The 9790-nt window shown below is 45.0% G+C and overlaps 1 long non-coding RNA gene across 1 annotated transcript; it reads right to left on the minus strand.

The window, feature by feature from the left end:
• Nucleotides 1–501: 501 nt before the first annotated feature.
• Nucleotides 502–7641, minus strand: LOC131492175 (uncharacterized). Its single transcript, XR_009251913.1, has 3 exons — nucleotides 7176–7641; nucleotides 5828–5940; nucleotides 502–797 (listed from the first exon to the last, which is right to left on the minus strand). It is a non-coding gene; the product is annotated as an uncharacterized LOC131492175 (long non-coding RNA).
• Between the last annotated feature and the right edge of the window lie 2149 nt (nucleotides 7642–9790).

Genomic DNA, 9790 nt, shown 5'->3' on the forward strand with positions numbered 1-9790 from the left:
TGCAGTTCCAAGATGTGTAACGTAGCTATAGGCATCGAGATTGTGTGGTGTGGGTGAACAAAGACACAGAGTTCAATAGAATGTCGTAGAGAGTCCGTAAATCCACTCACACAAATATGCCCATGTGATTTTTGTTTTGTGTTTGTTTGTTTGTTTGTTTGTTTGTTTGTTTTTTCATGTTCATGTATTTTTGAGAGAGAAAGAGTAAACGGGGGAGGGGCAGAGAGAGAGAGAGAGAGACAGAGAGAGACAGAGGATCTGAAGCCAGCTCTACACTGACAGCATTGGCCCCGAGGCGAGGCTCAAACCCACGAACCGAGGGATCATGACCCGAGCCAAAGTCAGACGCTTAAATGACCGAGCCACCCAGGTGCCCCGCTACGTGATTTTTGAAAATGGTGCAAAAACAATTTGGGGGAAAGAACCTTTCAGCAAATGGTGCTGCAGTACTTAGACATCGTATAGGCAAAAACAAAAACAAAAAAGAAAAAAAAGAAAGAAAAAAGAAGTCAACTTTATTCTCACATTTTATACAAAAACAAAACGAAACAAAACAAAACGAGACCACAAAATAACAAAAAATGAAAACCCTGCAAATGGACCACGGATTGAAATGTAAAATACAAAGCTATAAGATCTTAGAGAAAATATGGAAGAAAACCTTCAGGATCTAGAACAAGTCAAAGAGTGCCTGAGATCCAACGCCAAAGGCACGATCCGTGAAAGGAATGCCTGATGTCAGACTTGCCCCAAATGCATGACTTTTTCACTGAGAAATATCCTGTTCAGAAAGCTTCCTGAGACACGGAAAAAGAACAAAGAAAATAAAAATTCAGGTTGACATCAAATTTCTCAGCAGCAATATCACATGCAAATAGCAAACAGAGTCCATTTCTTTCTAAATAAAAGAACCTTAAACACATAGTTTATTATCTAGTGAAGCTACCGGCTAAATTTGGACGTAGAATGAAACATTTTCAGTCATGCAGACTAAAAGGTGTGGGAACCTACAGTTGAAACTGTCATTGAAAACCTTCTTAAAAGGGGCGCCTGGGGGGCTCAGTCAGGTAAGGGTCCGAATTCGGCTCAGGTCCTGATCTCAGGGTTCGTGGGTTCGAGCCCCGCCGTTGGGCTCTGTGCTGACAGCTCAGTGCCTGGAGCTTGCTTCGGATTCTGTGTCTCCCTCTCTCTCTGCCCCAACCTTACTTGTGTTCCCTCGCTTTCAAAAATAAATAAATAAACATTTTTTAAAAACCAAATATTCCAGGAAACTGATGAATACATTTTCAAAGAAGCAATGAGATATGAATCATATAATTAAGAAAGTGATCCATGAATAACCTGGGGAAGTTTGCTGAACTTTCCAAAATGGACCCTATACATCTTGGGGTGGCAGGAAAGAAACCATTGAATTTTAAAAAATGTTTAATGTTTATTTATTTTTTGAGAAGAGGGGGAGGGGAAGGGCCAAAGAAAGAGGGAGACACGGAATCCGAAGCAGGCTCCAGGCTCTGAGCTGTCAGCACAGAGCCCGATGCGGGGCTCGAACTCACGAACCGCGAGATCATGACCTGAGCCGAAGTCAGTTGCTTAACCGACTGAGCCACCCAGGCGGCCCAAGAAACCACTGAATTTAGAAAGAAAAACATTTCCTCCATCTATAGCTATAACCTGATTTTTATTTCTACTATTTTGTGAACGGTTTATTTCTAGGTATTGTATGTATAAGAAACATTAATATATATTTTATAAATTAACGACTGTGAGTTTTTAATTGATAGGTATTTATAATCAAACAAGTTTGTAGATGATTTCTAAACAGGATGGTCACCTTAAAATAAAAAATACACCCAGAACTAAAATTTTAAAAAATAGCATAATAGTAGTCTGGTGAGTAGTAGGGAGAAGAAAGAGGTATGAGCATAATGAAGTAATCTTTTAATTCAGGGTGAAACTCTAGATATTTATAAGCTTTTGAAGTTATTGGGGAAGAATGCATCTAAGTTAGAGACCCTATCAGAAAAATACAAATAGAATACATAGCTTTCCTAAGTGTAGAAAATGAAATCTACGCAGTGCAATTTAAAAAAGAAAAAACCAACCTATCAGAATTTATAAAATAAGATAGCAAAACTACGTCTCATCGTCCTGTTACCATAGTAACTTGAAACCAACGTAGGGACGACATGATGTTTGTGAGAGCTTCAGACACCGCGCAAGCGGTTAAAGCGCTCCAGGTGAACACATAGCAAAGAAGTAAGTGAGAACGTCCATTCCTTTGCCCACCCCGGTCTCTTCTACCGTCCAGAATAACGAAGCGCAGTTGGGAGAAAGCTCTAAACACCCGGCTTTCTCTCAGGATGAAAATACAATGGAATACCCATCAGTGTTTGGGATATTTGGGCCCTGACACAGGAACTGGTCTCCACCTCGCTGGACTTGCTGTGCTGAAGGGAACAGAGGTATCACTGAGATGCCAGGTTGGGGTCCTTGGAGAATGAAGGTAGCCCCGAGCTGAACCAGAGAAACTGCAGTACCAAAGATAGACACCAGGTGGAGTAAGAGATTATAGGATTTTGAGAACAGGGCATTATATATGCATATATAATTTGGATTCTGTCTCCCTCTCTCTCTGCCCCTCCCTGCTCATGCTCTGTCTTTCTCTCTCTCAAAAATAAATAAACATTATAAAAAAAAACTATAGGATCATCTCAACTGATGCGGGAAAAAGCACTGGAAAAAATCTCAACATTCTTTCATCAAAAAAAAAAAAAACACTCAAAGCTAGGATAGAAAAAAACAATCACGACGTTAAAATTAAAAAAAGCCATATATGAAAGGCTCACAGCTAACATCTTGCTCTAGTGGTGAAAGCCTGAGAGCTTTTCCTCTAAGATCGGGTATAAGTCAAGGATACTCCCTCTTACCACTTCTATTCAAGACAGTATTGGAAGTCCTAGCCACAGCAATTAGTCAAGAAAAAGAAATAAAAAGCATCCAGATTGAAAATTAAAAAGCAAAATTATCTCTGTTCAGCGATGACACTGTCTCGTCTATGGAGAACTCTGAAGTTTACTAAAAATATCTGTAAGGGCTAACAAACGGATTCAGCAAAGTTGAGATAAAAACAAACATCCTACAATGTATAAAGACTCGCAAAGGATCCTGAATAGCCAAATAGTCTTGGAAAAGAAGAGCCAAGTGGGAAGCCTCACGGTTCTTGATTTCTGAACATACTACCAAATTGTAATAATCAGAATAGTGATAAATCATGGCATAAAGAAAGACCTAGAGACGAACAGAACAGAAGAGAGTCCAGAAATAAACACCATTTATACAGCAAATTATGGCAAAATCTTCCAAAACTATAGTTCAATAATACCAAACCAGATTACTGGCACTGATACAGTCAACATACAGAATGTTTCCATCGCCACCGGGATTCTCTACGTTGCATTTTTCCATTCACGTCCACTTGCCTCTTACCCCCTCACCCCCCACCCTCTCAATCTTTGGCAGACACTAATCTGTTCTCCATTTCTGTATCTTTCTCATTTCAGAACGCTATATATTTTCTCATTTCGGAATCACACAGTACGTAGCCTTTCGGGATTGGCTTTTTCCGCTCAGTATAATTCACTGGGGGGATTCACCCAGGGTGTTGCTTCTGTCAATGGTTCCTCCCTTCTGATTGCTGTCTAATGTCCCATGACATGCATGTGTCACAGGTTCACCTCTCTCCCACTGAAAGACGTCTGGATTACTTCAACTTTTAGTTCTTACAAATAAGGATGGTGTGATCATTGACATCCACGTAGAAAACCTGATGGAATCAACAAGGAAGCTTCTCGAACTGACAGTTTTCTTTAGCAAGGTTGTAGGATACCGGATCAATATACAGAAAAAATGTCATCTCTGTAACTATAACAAATGGAAACTGAATTTAAAAAAAAAAAAGGCAATACCACTTAGAGCAGCATAAAAAAGTCAAATGCCAGGTGCCCGGGCAGCTCGGTCAGTTAAGCATCGGACTCTTGATTTTGGCTCAGCTCATGATCGCACACTTCACGAGGTCAAGCCCTGCACTGACAGCAGGGAACCTGCTTGGGGTTCTATCTCTCTCTGCCTCTCCCCCACTCATTCTCTCTCTCTCTCTCTCTCAATAAATAAATAAACATTAAAAAAAAGATGACACGAATGAATGGGAGATACGCATGTCCACAGGCAAAAAGAGCCAGTATTGTTCACATGCTCATTCTCTCTAATCGTAACCCTGTATGCAACACAATCCCTACCAAAATCCTAGTGAGCTTTCCTTAGAAATTGACCATTTGATTCTAAAATCCATAAAAAGGGAAAAGGCAGAGAATAACCAGAACAATTTTGAAAAAGAACAAAGTTAGAGGGCTAACATTCCCGATCAACATAAATGAATCTCAAATATGCAGAGAGAAGGCAGTCAGGCAAAACAATAATACACAGCACGTGGCTCTGTGTGCATAAAATCTCAGTGAATGCACAATGAGGTGTAGTGACAAAACAGGCGATTGGTGGCCCCCGGGCTGGGGGGGTGTCACAGGATGGAGGGATTAGGAAGAAGCAGCAGGGAAGTTTTCATGACCAGTATCTTCATTATTTGGATCGTGCTACTGTTTTCACAGGCGCATACATATGTCAAAGCTAATCAAATTATACTCTTCAAATATGCACACTTTATTATGTGCCGGTTGTATGCCAGGGTAGCTGTTAAATGAATTAGAAAATGTAACTTGTGAAGTCCTAATAATGAAAATGCTCTTTCCGCACCCCAACCCCCATGGGTGGGCTGGAATTAGGAAGTGAAACTTCCTGTTTGGTGAACACGAGGTGCAGGGAACCAATGGGATGTTTTCCTCCTTCCGAAACAAGAGACCACGGGTAAACACACCAAAGGTGACAAAATCTGTGCCCTGAACTGGCTTTGGGCGTTCTACACAGGGCTCTTTGCAAATTTACTTTGTAAAATGAACTCTCCCTAATTTTAATGATGCCCGAAACGTCTTCAAGAGAAATCAATGACTTTAAAGCATGAGAAGTTAATAAACACATTGATTACAGCAAACATCCGAAATTGATGTAACGAGACAACACTTGGGTTTTTTTGCAGGTTGACAGCAGTACCGAATTATTCACAGATGTTCAGTGTGTGTGCATTTCAGCTTGTAAATGTAGAAGCCGCTGACAATCCGTAGTAGTTTAAATTCTAAGCTCCTAACAAAAAAACACACGTCTCTTAAAAAAAAAAAAAAAAAAGAGGAGCTCTTTTCACCAGAACGCCACTGTCTGAATTACACCACCCTCACAGCACACTCCTAAAATTCTTGGAGGGCATAACAGATCAACAGGAACGCTTTATGGCTCGTTCCTTTCATAAATAGAGAATATTCTGTATTCGAAAACAAATTCAATGTTTGTTTGGAGAGAGAGAGAAAGAGAGAGAGTGGGGAGGGGCAGAGAAAGAGGGAGACACAGATTCTGAAGCAGGATCCACTCTGAGCTATCAGCACAGAGCCCGATGTGGGGCCTGAACTCACAATTCGTGAGATCGTGACCCGAGCTAATGTCAGACACCCAAGCGACTGAGCCACCCAGACGCCCCTCAAAAGAGGGCGCTTGAGTTGGGGGGGTGTCTTGGGCAAAAGGGAGTCAAAGGAAGGGGACCTTTGAATTAACTAACTCCTGTTTCTTATGTAAACAAACATTTCCCTTTTAAAATGCTTTTGAAAAAATTATTCCACATAATTTATCATAAAAAGCTTTCTATCCATACTCATTCCGCTTTACTCACCAAGAGCGTCAACGCACAACTTTTGCCGGTGTCGTCACAAAATCAAAATGAAATGATTAACAATGGAGTGGGTTTCCGTGGAACTCGGATGCAGCATTTCTGTACTGGGCCCTCTAGAAAATACTAGAAGATGAACCGAAAACGTAGGACAATTTGTATAACGTAAATCAGCTTTGATAAAGAGATGGCGAGGGCCTCACTCCAGCCGCACTCCCACTTCACCGTCTGCACGTCTGCACAGAGTGGAGCTCGTATGAGCCCAGAGGTGTCGCACAAAAGACAGCTCCTCCATTTCTGGGCGATTTAAAGCTCCTGCCTCCAATTCCAGTGAGATTACAGCACAATCAATGATTCCCTTCTCCTGTGATTTCCAGCAGCTCTCACTGCCAATTAGCCCTTGGATTTGATCAAGCATCCCTTTACGGATCGTGCGTCGCAATCACCTGGCAGGTGGCACTAGCTGGCAGACTGGCATGCGCGCCAGTCGCAATAAAAGAAAGGGAGCAGTAAACGGAGGAGACTTAGTTAGACATGAAAGCATTTTAATAAAAGGATCGAGGCAGGTGCCTGGAAACAGGAGGAAGCAGATGTTGGCCCTACCATGTTTAGGAGGAGGTGCACTCGGAGCCAAACAGGAAACCGTGGCTATTTCCTGTCTGGTGTGGGCCACTTAAATCCATTCAACTGTTCAGAGGGCATGGGAGAGATTGGTCTGGAGGTGGATTTGCATGGCCAATCCCGGATTGTGGGAACGCGCTATTTTATGGATAACGTAAATTGAATAGACTGGATATTGGTCTATCTCCGGGTGAGCCTTGGTTAACGAACGCGGCTCGCCATCATACACCAACTCCTTTGCCGCGTGCGCCTCTTGGCTCGTTTAACCGGCAGGTGACACGAGAAGGGGCTCGCGGGATGGTTCCCAAGGAGCTTCCTGGGATGGCTGCGGATGCGCTGAGCTCCGGGGCACCCCCATGTCTACGCTGCCTGCAGCACAGCCGTGTTATTTTACACTTTGAGGAAAAGTATACAGGTACCGAAAGAGAAACAAAACACAGTTCGTTCTACCGGAAAAACAAATAGATAAGTATCAACAAAACTACTCCTCTCCCTGCCCGTCCTCCCCTTGGAATCCTGCTACTCTTTGCCCATTCATTAGATGAAACCAAGCGCTGAGTAACGCAGACATTTCTCACCGTCTCTCTGCAGATGTCTGGTTATAGCACTTTGTCCCCGGGAGGGCATGGGGGGGCATGCATTTGCTTTTAGGTCTTTCTGCCAACTCGGTTTCCGCTAAGGAGCGTCCCACAAGACCGTGGCCAGTGTCTCCCCCTTGTTGGGACAATACCTTGGCCATTTATGTAGCGCGGATTTCCCCAGAGGTTGAGCGAGTGCCATTCCATTCCAGTTTGTTTGCATATCTCTTTTGCTACCCCCAAGTTCCAGGAACACGGTCATGACAATCCAAGTGCAAAGCAGGCCTGTGCGGTGGCCGCGAGGCTGGAGGGGGCTGTTGACTGAGGCTCACCAGCCACTTGCGTTGTTGGAGGCTGCGACTACATAGGGCGGGCAGGGGCTGGTTCCTAGGGCAAGTCTATGAGTCCTATTTCTGGGTGTCTGGGGAGGCATGTTAGGACTGGAGGACACCGTGGATCTAGATACAGAAGCAGACCAGGTCTCAACATGACTAAGTCAGGAGTTATTACAAGACTCGGGAGGCAGGGCCTACTTGCCAGGAGGTGGAAAACAGAGGGAAAAGACAGACATGGTTCAGCCCCTTCTCTCCCGGATGACCTGTGTACCGATGGCCTGTAGGTGGCCTTTGGGACGGGGGAGGCTGAGCCCTCTTACTTGGGGTGAGAGGGACGCCCACGGAGGCCGCCTGTGATCGCTCACCGCAGAAAGCTGAGCTGGTCCCAGGCAGAGGCCCCATGGCGGGCAGCAGACCTCCCAAGTGCAAAGAACGGTGGTCTTCAAGGCCACCAAGAGTTGCCAAGTTTCTCAGGCTGTGTTTCAGCTTTGACTGGTGGCAGAATCAACCAAGACTCATTCGTGTGCAAATTCCCAGGATTCTATCCCGACCTGCCCCAAGCAGACCTCCAGGGGCCTGCAGGAGAGGCGGTCTCCAGCCACCTTTGAGTCTGCAAACACCTGAGCCACGCTTAGGTGCCACTCTTGGCTTGATATCCAATTGGCTGTTGACCCTGTGGTGCACGCGCCTCAGCAGTCCCACAGGAATGTCCGTTTGGTTTCTGGCTATTGGGTAAAATAAAGGCGCTTCCTTTTAGGACTTGGAAGTCTACCCAGAGTTGCCAAGGTGAGGGTTCTTCCGGCTGCCAGCTGTCAACTACATCCATGTTCTCGTGTGTCTAGATGACGTATTGATAAAGGTCCTCCTGACACTGTCGGGTCCGTGTCCCCAACACCCTCGTGCCACAAGAGCTACGTGCCAGGCATTGGGTTAGGTGCCGTGCACGGTGAATATGTTGAACAAAATACATTTCTCCAGACTCTCGAAGAGCACAGAGAACACACATCCCATATTGCAAGAAGCAGGCCTGTTGGTTGACATAAAGTCCGTTTGGATAAGACGGTACAAGGAGAGCTCCTTTCTGCCAAAGGTAGTGAGGGGGGATCCACGAGGGAGCAGGGTGGGCTGGGTCTTTCTCGGCGTCCAAACGTGAAGAGCACGAGGCACTCTGCATGTGGCGTGGTAGGGCTGGCGGGGAGTGACCCACGAGGCCCACGTGACCGCTGTACAAAGTGCAGGGTGGATGGCGGATGAGAGCAGGACAGATGGAGGAGAGGCCTGGAGCCAGATTGCTTTTACGCACATGAGAAAACAGAAGTTTATTTTTTTAGTAGCATTTGTTTAATGGAAGATGAGCACACCGTATACTTTTACAACCCCCAACTGTTTAATGTTAAATAATAGCTGAGTTCACTAAGTCAAAATAAAATAAGTCAAAAAATACACACACAGAAGAGATGCCAGATCCTTCTTGCGTGTATAGATAATCAGAGAAGTTATCTGTGGCTTAGGGTCTCCACACGGGAGCGGCCCTATTCCTGGGAGTGTCCCTGCACCGGGCCCCTCTGCACCCAACTCCATCACCAACAGAACAAGCTCTGTGCACATGACACACAACGGTGCCGGAGAATGAACCGGTGGCCACAGCAAGGCAGACCAGAGTTCGTGGCTGCTCTGGGACCACGGCAACCCCAGCTGGGGTTGCTTCTCCCATCTGGCCTCACCTGCGACGGATGCCCATCTTTACACAACCAGAAAAGTCCCAAACCAACCCCAGGAAACCAACGGCAGCAGATGTCCTTCTCCCCGACCCCAGTTCTATGTTTCAGGACTTGGACTTTAAGGTAAGTTTTTCCAAAAATAGGACTCAAGTCACACTCATGGTTTACAGTCTTATTTTTTCCTATAGAAGTATCCGTGGCAGCATGCAATTGACTTCACCCTCTTTAAAAATAGCATAAAAAACAACTCAGTGCGGAATTAATATTGTACATGTTTTGTGTAACAGACTCTTTGCGTGCCCTTTAAGATCCCGAGAAGGGAAGAGACAGGAGGGAAGAAGGTAGAAGCTTTGTAGAAGAAGGTCTAGAACCGACACTCCGCGGTGAACCTACGCTTTTTCATCCCAGTAAGTGTGGATTGTTGTTTTGGGGTCAGGTGATATAGTTCAAGTTCACAAAAGTAGAACCAGGAAGGCCAACTGGGCGAGCCGTCCTGTGGACCAGACTTGGGTATGGAGACGGTGGTAGAGGGGACTGGCAGTGGCCGGGCCCCTGATGTGTTTTGCAGTGAGATTGAGATTCTATAGGGGATGCTCCCCATCACAAATTTAATAACCCTTTACCGATACAGCCGTAGTTTGTTTCCATTATTTTATTCCTGGGAACAGTGGGTACACAATCTTGCACACTGGCGTTGAGTGAGTCACACGA

The sequence above is a fragment of the Neofelis nebulosa genome, chromosome 12, assembly GCF_028018385.1.
Source record: "Neofelis nebulosa isolate mNeoNeb1 chromosome 12, mNeoNeb1.pri, whole genome shotgun sequence".
Taxonomy (NCBI): domain Eukaryota; kingdom Metazoa; phylum Chordata; class Mammalia; order Carnivora; family Felidae; genus Neofelis; species Neofelis nebulosa.